Source organism: Vipera ursinii (assembly GCF_947247035.1).
Source record: "Vipera ursinii genome assembly, chromosome: 3".
Classification (NCBI taxonomy): domain Eukaryota; kingdom Metazoa; phylum Chordata; class Lepidosauria; order Squamata; family Viperidae; genus Vipera; species Vipera ursinii.
The window spans coordinates 76,946,751-76,961,780 of record NC_139516.1 but is presented as its reverse complement, the minus strand read 5'-3'; positions in this window follow the sequence as shown (position 1 = coordinate 76,961,780).

Sequence of the window (15,030 nt, the reverse complement as noted above, 5' to 3'; positions counted from 1 at the left end):
CCAGACTGAACTGAAAATAAAGTTTTTAGAGCAAATACAGAGACTAGAACTAACAGGGCAACAATATAATGATTACAAATGGTTTGGTTTTTGCGGATCACTGATGGCTAGATGGCCTCCTTCGATTCAAATAATATATATTGGAGCGAAGAGAGACCTATCTGGCAATTCAAAGGCCTTGGTTTGGAAACCTGAGTGGCAAAAAAAGAAACCCAAAGTTAGATTTAAAAAGTGAGTTCTTAGAGAACCATTAAAGGTTATCCTTTTAGTAATCAGTGATCTATTAGGATCTAAAATAGAAAATGTTTATGAGATAGAACTAGAATGTGTTTATGTATCTATTAGGCTTATTTTAGACATTATAATTTGTGCACTGACATAATGGAAATTTGGTTTATAGATCCCACTTGATGTTAAAAGACATTTGATTATTCTATTTAAGAATTAAGAATTAGCTAAAATTTAAAACAGAATCTGGTTGTGTATAAATAGTTGTAGATTGATAAACATAGGCTGTGGTCCTGTCAGTAACATGTGATGTATTAGGATGTGAAACAGACAATGTTTATTAGGTAGAACATAGCTACTCAGCCACTGCGTATATGTTAGATGCTATACTTTTTGCTGTAATGAAATAAGGGAAATTTGGGTTGTGAACATTATTTGGGATGTTAAAGGCTAAATTTGAATAATATAATTAAAATTAAAATTAGGTAAACTTTAATAACAGGACATAGATATATTTCAATGAAATTGAATTGACAAATTTTTCAACTGACCATGCTATTTCTAGAAAATTTACTAGTTTAAACTGGTTGTATGAAATGTTAAGGGAAATTGAGAAGGATGTTTTGATAATGTAACCTGAATTATGTACTGAAAACTCTGTTACTGAATCTCTGATTACCCAGTCATCATGATGCTTTCTAAATATGTAGATTTTAACTGAAAAACCAATAAAACTTGTTAAAAAAACAACTAACACATAGATGTATACATTTCAGAAAAGTTAATGGTCATTAATATTCTCCAAATCTGTACTGAAGTACTCCTTATTTCTCAAATATTAAACGGTATCTTTTATTTAAGAAGAGGAAATCAGCAAAATTAATGGATTTCTCCCAACTTTTCCTTTTTCACCCCTCAAAGTATGATGGAATATTGCATAAGCATTACATACAGAAAAGGAACTAGTTAGAAATCTCTCTCTTTTGTTAGCAATCCAACAACAACAACAACAACAACAACAACAACAACAACAACAAAGTGAAGGTCTCCACTTTGCTTTTTTGAATAATACTGGATAAGACTACCTGAGCTGGACTGCAAAGATCCCATAACCAGAGTTTGCCAGGGTCCAAAACCAAGAAAAACATAGTGAGCTAATCCAAAGCAATTTCCTTCATTGTTCTTCATCTATGGACATAAATCCTACCAAATTAAAGCAAAATACTAGCTACAAAATTAACAACTTCTTGTAGGCTGCATAGCAATTATTAACAGGATTGTTAATTCATTCAGTAATAATTGGCTGTGTGCCATCACTTTTGACTCCTGGCATGAATAGATTCCACGTGAATAGATTTTCTCCAGGACTCTCTGTCCCTAACCGGTTCTTTCAAGTCTCCCAATGGTGTACTTGCTATCCATCCACTTTGCTGCTGGTCAACCTATTCTTCTCTTCTTCCTCTTCTTCTCTTTCCTTCCACTTTTTTTTAGCATTAGAGCTCTTTCTGGAGAGCTGAATCTTCAGCACCCAAAATTCACTGACTTGAAAGTAAATTCAACTATCTTGGGTGCTGAAGGTAAAAAAAAAAAGAATACGGTAGAAAAAAGTGCTGGAATCTTGGCAGTTTGTTGATAGGCTATAACAGGAGTCTCCAAACGTAAGAAATTTTGGCAGCCATTTATACCTCCTGCGCATGTGCTCTCTCTTTCTCTCTTCTCTGAAGATCACGTCCAATTGCTCCTTCACTTGCTTTCAGTCCTTGCAACTCACTCTCAGCTCTGTAACCTACTCTCTAGAGGTTTGGGCAAAGTTGCTCTATCTCTGTTAGGAGCATCCTAACACATGCTTTCTTTTAGTGTAATTACTTCCTTTCCATGCATGCACAAACTCACTTCTCTGTCCATCATCTTTTTTTTTTAAATTCCATTTATATCCCGCCCTTCTCCGAAGACTCAGGGCGGCTTACAAGCTTAGCAGTAGCCTTCATTCTATGTATATGCCTGCTTGTTAGGGCTTTCACACACACCCCAAGCGGCATTATTACAAAGTCAGCTTAATTGCCCCCAACAATCTGGGTCCTCATTTTACCTACCTCGGAAGGATGGAAGGCTGAGTCAACCTTGAGCCTGGTGGGATGCGAACCTGCACTAATTGCAGGCAGCTGGTGTTACTTAAGGAGGCATTAGCCCACTGCTCCACCAAGGCTCTTATCTTGCAAGCATATATGCCACTTCTCCTTTTATCCTACATGGAAACATATAGACCTCTTTCCATCATCATCTCACTTGGTTTTTCCTTCCCATGTTTTCCTTCCCTCTGCTTCAGATCCTCAAACTTCTCAACACTTGGTTTTTCATGTTGTCCTCAAAGAAAGGGGCTTTGTAAAGGAGATGCTCCATGAGGATAATAGGATTTGTTTGCCACATACCTGGATAATGCCAGGTTGGAGGATCCTCCTTGGAATAGTAGCTTTTGTTTCTCACAGGAGGTAGCTTTTCCTCCTGTGAGAAACAAGAGGACTCCCGCCCCCCATTTTTATTAGAACTATGATATCCAGAATATTTTGTGACCAATAGGAACAAGTCAATTTTTTAAATGTTCCAAACAATCACTATGATTGTCATATGCTTACTTCTTTGTCTTCTATTTTTCTTTGTGGGGGTTCTTCCATCACTTTTGTTGTCCACTCCCCATCAGCTTTCACTGAAGCTTGATAAACTTTGTAGCATCTGGAATCACTGAACAGTGATCAATAACTTGTGCTGTTCAGCGTTCAGCCATTGATCATAGAAGAGATAGGTGCATATTTGGCAAGCCATGGCAAACAGCTGCTTCTGCTTTGCTTGCCAACTTCATCTTTTTCTGTTTTCATTTTCTTTGTTTGTTTTAGATTCCCTAAGGGTCTGGAAAAATCTGGAAGCAGGATAGTTGTCTAATGTAGTCAAGATTGTATAGCATTGTCTTATTGACATTGTTTTCCTGGGCCTTCCATATATGTTATAAAAGCACAATCTGCTGCATGAACATGTCAGATGGTTACAGGGCACAAATGAATTCACTTGTGCAAGTAGCAGTAAATGGTTAGTTTCAGAACAGACTTCATAGCCTAATGCCCTCTAGATATGTTGAGACTCCCAATATTCCCATTCAAGAAAGTCCTGAAGACTATTTTTTACAACATTTTTCTAGTGTCTACATGCTATTCTCCATTTAATTTTCCTTTCCAAGTTACTGATGCTCATTCACTACATTTCTTAAGAGACCCTGGTCTTCAAAGGTCTATGAACAAAGAATTCCCAGTGCAGAAATAAAAATATTAGAGGAACATTTTAAACTAATAAGGCTCTGTAATTACTGAGCTTTGCAAAGAAAAGTATCTTTCAGAAATCAACTTCCTTGCAAGGCTCAAATATTGTAGGCTAAGTCTCTATCTTCTGCCCTGGGAGTACAACAACTATAAAAGTGAGTGTCCACTATGAAAATAATATATTGAAGTCATAGTTTGGTCATATTAAGAAAATGAATTAAGATCAAACTGAAAAAAATATATATGTGAAGGAGGAAAAAATGTGTCAAGAGGAAGAAAAAGACAGAAAAATAGATACAATTGATAAGATCCTCACAGAGAGAAGTGAGAAGATTGAAGAACAAATGGCAATGTATGCCTTAGAGCATGAATGTAGCGGAAACAGGAATAGAAAAGTGTGAAAAGATATAGTGAATGATGTTAGTGAAGATGAGTTTACTTTTCATTTTTCTTACAGTCTTTAACTTCTTGACTTGATACTTCCTATTCTTTTACCATGTGCTGCATGATATTTAATTAATGGTAAGGGCATGAGGTATATGCATATGTGGATGTATGACACAATGTGTATGCTTCCTTCTATTATTTGTGTCACTACCTATGGTCAAGTATGTGAAACAACAATCTATTAATCTCTCTTATGTTGAATGTTGGCTTGATTTTGTGCCATCAAAACAGTGTCAGCTCTTACCAACCACTCAGAAAAACCCTCAGGATGAGAACCCTTGGGTTACATTCACTGTAGTTAGTGAATGCATTAAAAAAAACCCATGGGATTTCAAGAAACATGTTAATATTTATTCTTTATTGTTCTAGCTCTGCAAGTTAGGTATCTCCCCATACAAAAATATGATCCCAAAACATATACATTGGAAGAACTGACTTGTTTTGCTATTTAAGACACATAATGGGTCACCCACATTTAGACATTAGACATTCAAGTTTAAAAATATTCATAGCAACACGTCAGTGTATTAGCAGTCTGCTCCTTTGTCTTCTGAGAGCATTTAAACTCCCAGAGTAAATATCAGATCAAAACACTGCCCCAGCTACAAGTATACAAGCACTTGTTTGTATATTGCTTTAAATAGCTGGAGATTGCGACAGAGATTCATCCATTCCCTCTCCTCTTCTCCTTTATTGGGAAAAGCAACCAGAGCAATAGAATCCAAAGCAACTCAGTTTTCCTGGGCTTTTGTATTTTATTCCTGCGTCTATTGATGATCAAATGTTTGTGATCATTATGCAAAAAATGTCACACTGCAAAGCGGCATGCCATCAGAGCACTTGAAACATCACTCTGTAATTTCCACTTGCATTAGGGTCCCTTCAGGGGCAGAAGCGAAGGATGGTGAAGTTTCTTCCTGAATTTTAGTTGTTGATTGTTTACTGAACAGTTTATTACAATTACACCAGATAATAATAATAATAATAATAATAATAATAATAATAATAATAATAATAATAATAATAATAATAATAATAATAATAATAATCTGGCATCTAGTTTTTCTCATTTTCCTTTTCAATCTCCTTTTTAATATTTAATTTCCTTTTCAGTGTTTTCTTTCCTTTTCAGAGTTAGTGCCCATGCTATGACTTTTTTTTTTTAGGTTGCAAACCTAAAGAAACAGTGTGTGTTTTGTCTTTATTTGTCTGTAAACTACTTGGGGCAGTTTTCTAGGTGACAAGAGAGGCACTAATGGTTGAAAGAAATGAAACAAATAAGTAAATAACACTTTGGGTTGGGTAAGCAAATGATGGCTACATCTCAATCCAATACACTTTATTAGATCTTTCTATTGAAGCTCATCCCTATTTAAAAGAGCAATGCTAAAGTGAAGTCAGCAGAAACCAGCGTGCTTCAAATAGGATAGTGGCATTGCTAATTCTTCCTGGAAAATTTCCAAATGTCTCTTGTGGTTTATATGGGTAATAGAGACATCCCCTTAAGCATTTGTTTTCTAATCACCCTGCAAGAATGTCAATGCGGAATGTGAGTTGAGGCTATTTTGTCTGAATGTTGTGCACCAACAAGATATGGATGACTATCAGCAACAGTCAACTTTACCCCCTAAGTTAATTCCTTTTTAATGACCATTGCTTAATGATCTTCAGTGACAATGTGAAACAATCCCATTTTGATAAAAACTAAAAAGAAATGAAATGAAAGTATAAGGCTTTTCAGTCTTGAGGTGCACAGATTTTTGCTTTGGTGTTCTACAGTCACCTGGCTGTGTGAGGACTTAGATTAGTAATATTTCTAGAACACAAACCAGAGAGGTCTTTGACCCCAGAAATGTGATCTTTGCGGCACTGCAAGAGACTTCTGGAAGAATTCATAGATTGACTCCTTAGTATTTTTAAATTACTCCCTCAAAGATTTATCATGGATTACATAGCTCATAGCTCATACATTTTTTTACACCATCTTTCCTCCACCCTGTCAGCTTAATAGATAAGCATGTAAATGTAGCTCCATTTCATTAAAGAAGCAATTATTTGTCAACTTCACATTCATATGTTGTATTTTATATAGGAAGACAGACAACATGTTTTCTTAAAAAAAACAACAACCCAAAACTGTTTTATATATACTGAGGTACAAGTTTCTCTAGGGCTGCTGTAACCAGCCTTAACCAACCTTTGTGACTTCAAGATGTGTTGAGATATTCAACTTCCAAACTTCTCAGCTAAGCACTCTGCACTTGCTAGGAAATCCACTGAAATTGAAAAAGATAAGAAAGCTCCTAGCAGAACAGGACTAAACAGCTCTGCATTTATTTTAAAATCTCATACAGCCACCTAGTTCACATAGTGATCCTAAGTGATAGAAAACTTTCTCATAATAACCAGCCTGATGACTAAGGGATTTCTATAAAGGATGGTCATAAAATCTTGTGGTGGTATAGTCCACAGCCTAGCCATGTGTTGTGTTTAAAATATTTTTTACTATGGGAAATTCAGGATAAATAATTATGAGAATTACATGTATATAGGAAAACAACCAAACACCCAGGAATTCCCAAATTCCTCTGGGAATTTGAGGAAGCAGCTTCCTCCTTTTCTTTTTACTAAATGTATAACATGATTTTCTGCTAAATGTACCAATTGCCATTTATGGACAATCTCTTATCTTTCATGCAACGGATATACTATACACACATACAGAGAGATTTATAAAAAGTTATAATAACTTATAATTTTTGTTTTTAGCATTCAGGGTTCTTCTAATATACAATAGAGTATCTTGTGGAACTAACTGGGCTTCCTTTTTTTATGTCCTTTGTTCATATTAGTCTTCTTTTTCAATTCATTGTGTACTGATTTTCTTTCTGCATCTTTGTAATATTTCCTTCCTCCCACAGATTGGAGACTAAAGAGTATTGTTCATTTTAAAACTGGAATCAAAGTCATATTTTCTGTAATTATCATAATTTTGCAGCCACTCTGCCTGCTACCTATTGCAGTGTGCTTTGTGAGATTCCGAGAGTCCCAGCGTCTGTTTTGATATTTTGTTTCATGTCACCCCAACGTTCCTTACTGCTAGAATAAAAAGACATACAGTACAGCATTTCTCAAGTGCAATGTTCGCAACAAACCTAAGAAGTATAACACGTAATTTAATGAGACTAATGTAAAGGAAGCAAGGGCTCTTTTCATCCAATTTACTAACCAAGTATTTACAGCTGAGATGCCTATCTGGAGCTTGATGTTTTTGTAACCCAGGCTTCCAAGGAATGCAATGAGAGCCCATTAAGGCACTTTGTCAGAAAAGAAAAGAAAAATATCTATGTAGGTTTAGGGCAATACATCAGCGAGATAAGGATCTCACATTAAGATGACCTTTATGTGTGAAAAGCAGCTTTACTTGCAACCAGCTGCCAAACTTGCTCTGACCTGCCACAGGTCCCAAGGCTATGCAGATATGATGTATTAGTTTCTTTCTTCTCTGAAACAAGCTTCAGCGTTTAGTGTAGCCAACTTGCATAGAGCCACCTGCAAAGCTGCTTTTTTTAACAACCAAAAATAAATAAAAAAATAGAATTTGACAAGGGTAAAATATCCAAGACACTATGCTATGATGATGGTCCCAATGACTTTTAAAGGACTTAATATTAATCAAGCAGAGGTAAGATCACTGCCTTATTGCTGATAGATTTTTTGTATGTGTGTATACACACACACACTTTTTTTGGTGTATGTGTTTGCAGGAACTGAGTACGTCTAGTTTAATGAAAAGAAGGATGAGGGTGACATGATAGCAGTGTTCCAATATCTCTGGTGTTGCCACAAAGAAGAAGGAGTCAAGCTATTCTCCAAAGCACCTGAAGCAGGACAAGAAGCAATGGATGGAAACTAATCAATGAGAGATGGTGCTAGACTTCCGGAGATAAAAGGAGGAACCTGCCCCACTTTATATCGGGGAGGACTGATACTCGTGGAGGAGAAGCTTGGTTCAGCCCTGCTCTTGGCCCCATGGGCCCTGGTCAGGGACAAACAGCAAGGCCAGGAGGTCCATTAATGGAGTGGAGAGAAAGACATCTCACTGATGACGAGGAGGAGGAGTGGAGTTACTCCACAGCACCGGGCAGGCAAACTATGGAGATACTCTGGGATAGGTTTGGTGAATTAGGGTACCAGGAGCCCATGCCTTGGCCAGCCCCAGAGGCTGAACACAACACAGTGCCATGGTCGCACACTGAGACTCAGCCTGTTTGTCTCGTTTCTGGCTGGCCAGTCAACGGTTCCAGGTTCTGCCCAGTCATGGTACATCCCAGGGGAGGGGTCCTGCTGCTCACATCCTGGCAGTGACAGCACGAATTAGTCTGGATGCCAGGCCACCAGCAGACGGAGTGCCTACCTTGCAGGCAACAAGACCATCTAGTGCCTTGGACTGGCAGGCAGCAGGTTCCCGACGCTATGATACCACTCCATGAGGGCCAGGGCCACAGACAGGACCATGGGGGTCAGGTGTGGGGTGGGGTCCACCACCGCTGCTGATGTCCTTTGACGGGCATCCCGACTGCCTGGCTATGTTTTTAAGTCACACCATCAGTCATCTGGACAGGTATGTCCCGGCCTACTCATCCCAGTGGGCGATGGTGACAGTGACGGCTAGCCTGCAGGGAGAGGCTGCAGCCTGGGCAGCGGATCTATACACTGACCATGCCAGAGAACTGGGTGATGCTGGTCTCTTCCTGGAGGTGTTATGGGCACGATTCGAGGACATCTCCTGGGTCCAAAGAGCCGAGGCTGAAGTGATGGTTCTGAGACAGCGCAGCAGACCTGTTATTGACTATGTCTGTGAGCTCCGGTGGGTGGCTGGTAAATTATGGTCATGGCCAGAATGCCTTCTGGTCCACCATTTCAGGGTGGGTCTGGATGGGGCTCTTCGCAGGGCATGCATCATCTGTGGCATCCCAAACAGATTACAGGACTGGTTCCGGGTGACATTAGAGCTGGACGTAGGGTTGCAGGAGTTCCAGGAGAGAACAGAGAACTTGCCTGGATTCCGGAGATCAAGTGAGAAGGCAAAGGATGAAGGACAGAAGACCCAGACTGTAACACCAAGGTCTTCCAGTCCAGCAACTTGGTCACCGATTAGATGCTTCCGTTGTGATCAACTGGGACATAGGGTAGCCGAGTGTCCAGTCCCAGTACCCCAAGCAGTCCCAACAACCCCTGGAACATGCAGTATCACACCAAAGAAGCCTGTGGAATGAACACTGGCAGCACATCAGCAGGTGGGCGAGATGCCTAGGCGGCCGTCCCAGATGGGAGTGGAGACACCAATGGCTGCTGGACATCAACTGATGATCTACGGCAGCATGGATGAGTTGAGTGAGGATCCTATGGTGAGTGTACTGGTGTGTCCCTTTGCAATCCCTATTGTGTTAGTAAGCCCACAGACAGAACATAAGGGTGCATACTGGGCTTTAATTGACTCTGGTAGTACCAGCTGCCTTATTAGTAAAGTGGTGGTGTCCAAGGTGGGCATTCAGATGGAATGATTAGCCACCCCACTCGGGTTCGAGCAGGTGGACGGGTCCCTTTTGGGGGGAGCACCTGTTACTCATGTGACAGAGCCTGTTTGGATGGAGATGGGGGACCACTGGGAGATCCTTTGGTTTATAGTGCTCTATGACCGAAGTGGTGATTTTATAGTGTTTCTTATATATGCCCTGTGAACCGCCCTGAGTCCCACCAAGGAGAAGGGCGGTATATAAATCAAATAAACTATAAACTATAAACTATTTTAGGGCTTACCTGGATCAATAAATGGGGTCCAACAATTTGGTGGGAGGGAGGTTGCCATCACCTACATATCAGGATAGGACCCCAGCCCCCAGTTCATGACCTTGTAAGACCAGAAGGGAAAGCTGAGGGGCTGGGAGCCTGTAAGGCAGATGCAGGACAGGAGGTCCAGGTTCTGCAGGTGTACTCTGATCTTGCTGAGGTGTTTGATGAGCAAGAATGTGACATCCTGCCACCCCATCAACCAACGGACTATACCATTGAATTGGAGCCAGGGGTCAAATTACACAAACCCCATATGTATGCTATGACACCACAGGAGATAGAGGAACTGCGATGGTACTGTATATCGATGGGAACCTGGCGAGGGGTTTCATCCAACCGGCCCATTCCCGAATAGCGGCACCTGTCCTGTATAAAGAAAAGAAGGACGGCTCCTTACGGCTATGTGTAGACTTCCGAAGCATCAATGGGGTATGTGTGGAGCACCTGTACCCCCTTCCCCTGATGAAAAACCTCCTTGCCCATCTGGCAAAAGGTAGGATATTCACAAAACTGGACCTGCGGGAGGCATACTACAGGGTGCGGATTAAGCGGGGCGATGAATGGAAGATGGCATTTAACTGTCCACTTGGCAGCTACCAATTCTGGGTTATGCCATTTGGATTGCAAGGTGCTCCTGTGGTATTCATGCAGCTAATTAATGAGGTGTTGCATGAAGACCTGTACCGTGGAGTACTAGTGTATTTGGACGACATCCTCATATACACCACCACTATGGAGGAACACGACATCCTGGTAAGACGGATGCTGTAAAAGTTGTTGCAGGCCCGGCTGTATGTGAAGCTACACAAGTGTGAGTTCCATAGGACCAAGTTGGACTATTTGGGGTACAGAATATCTGAGGAAGGGGTGGAGATGGACCCCAAAAAGGTTGAAGCTGTTCTGGAATGGGAGGCACCAAGGACTCGTTGCCAACTACAAAGCTTTTTGGGGTTTGCCAATTTCTATCAGCAATTCATCCCATCCTTTGGCTCGACAGCTTTGCCCCTTATAGACCTCCTGCGCACATGGCAAACGGTGATAAAGCCTCGTCCTGGGCAGACACTAGCGTGGTCTATGGCATGCCAACAGGCTTTTGAGGCTTTGAAGGCCCTGTTTGCCAGAGAACCAGTTCTGCTTTACCTGGACCCCAAACTGCTGTTCGTTGTGCAGGTGGACGCCAGTGATGTTGCGGTGGGAGCCATCCTCCTGCAACAGAATAGGCACGGCTCCCTGCAACTGTGTGCTTACACTTCCAGAAAGCTGACAAACACCAAACGGGCTTGGACAATCTGGGAGAAAGAGGCCTTTGCCGTACGTTGGGCACTCGAGACTTGGCGAAATCTCCTGGAGAGGGCTAGAACCCCATTTGAGGTGTGGACCAATCATAAAAACCTGGAGGTGTTACAAACACCATGACGATTGTCTGCAAAGCACATCAGATGGGCCCAATATTTTTGGCGCTTCTGTTTTACCCTAAAATATGTGCTGGGGGAAAGAACTTCCTGGCTGGCGCCCTCTCACGACAACCACAGTATGAAAGCAAGAGGGAGGAAGTGGTGCAAGCGATTATGCCCTCTTGCCAAAAAGAGGTGGCAGGAGCTATATCTTGCATAGTAACTGGTGACCTGGTCCATGACTTACAGAAAGCTCTCCAGGGAGATACCTGGTTGCAAAGCCATCTGAACCTCTTGACGAGATGGGATAGGCTAGCCTGGCATGTGGATAAAATCTATGTACCTCAAACAAAGAGACAAAGGGTGCTGTATCAGTGTCACGACACCAAGCAGGTGGGACATTTTGGGTTTTTAAAAACCTTACATTTGGCTCTTCAGCAGTTTTGGTGGCCATGTATGAAAGAAGAGATTGAAGACCACATCCGAGGTTGTCACACCTGTGCCACTGCAAAACCTCATACGGGGAAGCCATTGGGATTACTACAAACTGTAGCAGAACCTGCTAGACCCTGGCAGGACATTGCGATGGACTTCATAGTTGAATTACTGGAGAGCCACGGCTACAACGTCATCTGGATGGTTAGCGACCTGTTCTCTAAACAAGTGCATTTTGTGCCATGCAAGGGTTTACCATCTTCCAGGCGGCTGGCATGGATGTTCATCACCCACATATACCGCCTACATGGAGTGCCCCGATGAATCATCTCAGACTGAGGGGTGCAGTTTACAGCTCAATTCTGGAGGGAGTTTGTTCGCTTTATAGAATCCTCCCAGGGCCTCAGTTCGGCATACCATCCAAGTACCAACGGGGCAGCAGAGCAAGCGAACGCCATGGTGGAGCGGTATCTAAGATGTTATGTGTCGTATCAGCAATCCAATTGGGTGGACCTGTTGGCGTTTGCTGAGGTGGCACATAATAATACAGTGCACAGTAGCACTGGGTTCCCCCCATTTAGGGTGGTGTCTGGTCATGACTTCATCCCCATTTCCGAGTATGTCCAGGGGGAGCCTCTCCCATACCAACCCAGAGAATGGATGAGACAGGTGGGGGAGGTGTGGGAGACAGTGAAGAAAACCCTAATTAAGGCCACAGAGATGAGTAAAGAACAGGCAGATAAGAAAAGGAGACCCTTTAAACCCTTTCAGGTGGGGGGATTTAGTGTACCTATCCACTAAATATCTGTGACTTCAAGTACCCTGTAAGAAACTAGGTCCCAAGTTCCTAGGACCTTTCAGTGTGACACAAGTCATCAACCCTGTGATGGTGCAGCTCCAGCTGCCCAAGTATCTGGGTAAGATACACCTAGTCTTTCACAGCAGCCTGCTGAAGCCAGCCGGGGTATCATCCCATGGACCAGAGGAGGGGGGTCCAGGACCTATACAGGACAGTCCCTTTGAGGTCCAGGAAATCCTCGACTCTAGGGTGCGGAGGGGGAGGTTGCAATATCTAATATTGTGGAAGGGTTATCCCATGACAGAAGCCTCATGGGTAAAGGAGATGGATGTCCATGCACCTTGTTTGGTTTGGGCATTTCATCGCCAGCATCCAGGGAAGCCAGGTGGGGGAAAAGCAGAACCACCCGGTCAGATGGAAGATCATTCATTTGTAACCTCTTGTCTTCCAGGTGGAGCCCTGGTAGGGGGAGCCACCTATTGAGCCCCGTGGGCCCAACACTCAGTGGGGGGGAGGCAGTCTTTAACATCGGTGATTCTCCCCCAGTTCCAGCCTGCACCCCTGCCACTGCCGAGCTCCCCGTGGGACCTACTGTCGAGCAGCTGTGTCCTTCTCCTCCCATGGATGCCGCCGGCCTTCCTGGGCATCCTGCTTCTTTGGCTGCCTGCAGCTGATTCCGGAAATGCTGGTGGGTGCAGCTGCGTGGATGGGCCTTCCTGCCAGGTTTGCCGCTGGCCAGCTGATCCAGGAGGCATTGGAGGGGGCTGCGCAGCAACTGGAATGTCCCGGTGGTTCCTTCACCAACTGGCTGTGCATGGGGGCCTCGGGGGGGGGCAGCAAAGCATTTGGAGCTCCCTGCCGGGTTGGCTGCTAGCCAAAAGGGCCGAGAAGCAGACTTTTTAGGGTTTGTGGAAGGCGGTTTAGGCTGCACCATCCCTTGTGCAGCTGGGCATGGTGGGCCCGGATATTTAGGGAAAAGGGTGGGGGTTACATGGTCTACTTACCTGGTTGAGGGTGGGCTGCTGGATAGGGGGGAGAAAGGCTGACGGACGTGCGTGGGGATGGTGTCTGGAGACAGCAGCAAACAGAGCTGTAGGGGGAGAAGGGATTATAAGGGATTGTGGGGGGATGTTGGTCTATGGCTTGGGGGTGGAGCCCTGTACCTGGCGACTATGTAAGCATTGGGAGAGATGTGCTAGCAACACTGATTTTGTTTTCACTTTATGTGCATTGGAGCTGAATAAAGCATCTTCTGTTTTGTCACACATTCCTGTTGAAGACTCGTGTTTCCTTTCAATGAGGACGTGTAGTGATATATAGATTAACTCACACTAAATAATACAATAATGCTCAGTAACAAGGCCAATCATTCAGTGAGTGATAATCTCTGGTAAAGGTCCAAGAATTTTTGATTTGTTTTCTTGTTTGGTCCAAATCTAAATTCACATATGCAAGCTATCACCTGGGAAAACTACTCTTTTACTATAAAATAATCTCTTGGAATACTGAGCAATGTGCTGCCAGAACCAGTGACATCAAAATGTGGTCAGGTGGAGGGGTATTGTTTGTTTTAAAAATAAAATAAAGTTTGGAAAAGGCAATTGAAGAATATTGTTAATGCAACCAACTAAAGTCAGGGCAAACTGGTTAAGTGTTGTTGCTAAGGATGAACTACTTAAAATCTTTCTCAGTCTGCAGATTGACATTTTATTTTCTTCTTCACCTTGCCTGATAAGTTCTTTATTTTTCAAGACACTAAGCAAAAAAAAAAAGATTTGGAAACACATATAGTCTTTGAATGCTGAATATAATGGCTAAATCAAATTAAAACTAAAGTCCTATGTAAGAACTATTTCTTACATATTTTACACATCTTATTATTTCTTCACCTTCTTTTCAACTACTTCAAAAGTGGTCAAACTAACGCTTGAATCACCTCTCCAAACATTAATTGCCAAAAAATTCAGGGCTCATTCTGAATGAGCAAAAAGATGGAAACTTTAGTATAAACCCCAAAATAGACATAAAATTATTTTTCTAAAAATGAAAATACAGTCCTCTGATATGCAGGACAAATGATTCTTCATTTTACATCCCTCAACCCTTAAAATGTTAAGCGTGTCCCTTGCTCACTCAAAGTTTACCCATTGATGGGGAAGAAATGGAGGTAGTGACAGATTTTATTTTTCTGGGCTCCAAGATCACCGCAGATGGGGACTGTAGCCAAGAAATTAAAAGGCACTTGCTCCTGGGGAGGAAAGCTATGGCAAATCTAGACAACATACTAAAAAGGAGAGACATCACCTTGCCAACAAAGGTGTGTATAGTCAAGGCCATGGTTTTCCCAGTTGCAATGTATGGCTGTGAAAGTTGGACCATAAGAACGGCTGAGCACCAAAGAATTGAGGCCTTTGAACTATGGTGCTGGAGAAGACTCCTGTGAATCCCTTGGACTGCAAGGCGATCAAACTGGTCAGTCCTAGAGAAGATCAACCCTTACCGCTCTTTAGAAGGCCAGATCCTGAAGTTGAAACACAAATACTTTGGCCACCTAATGAGGAGG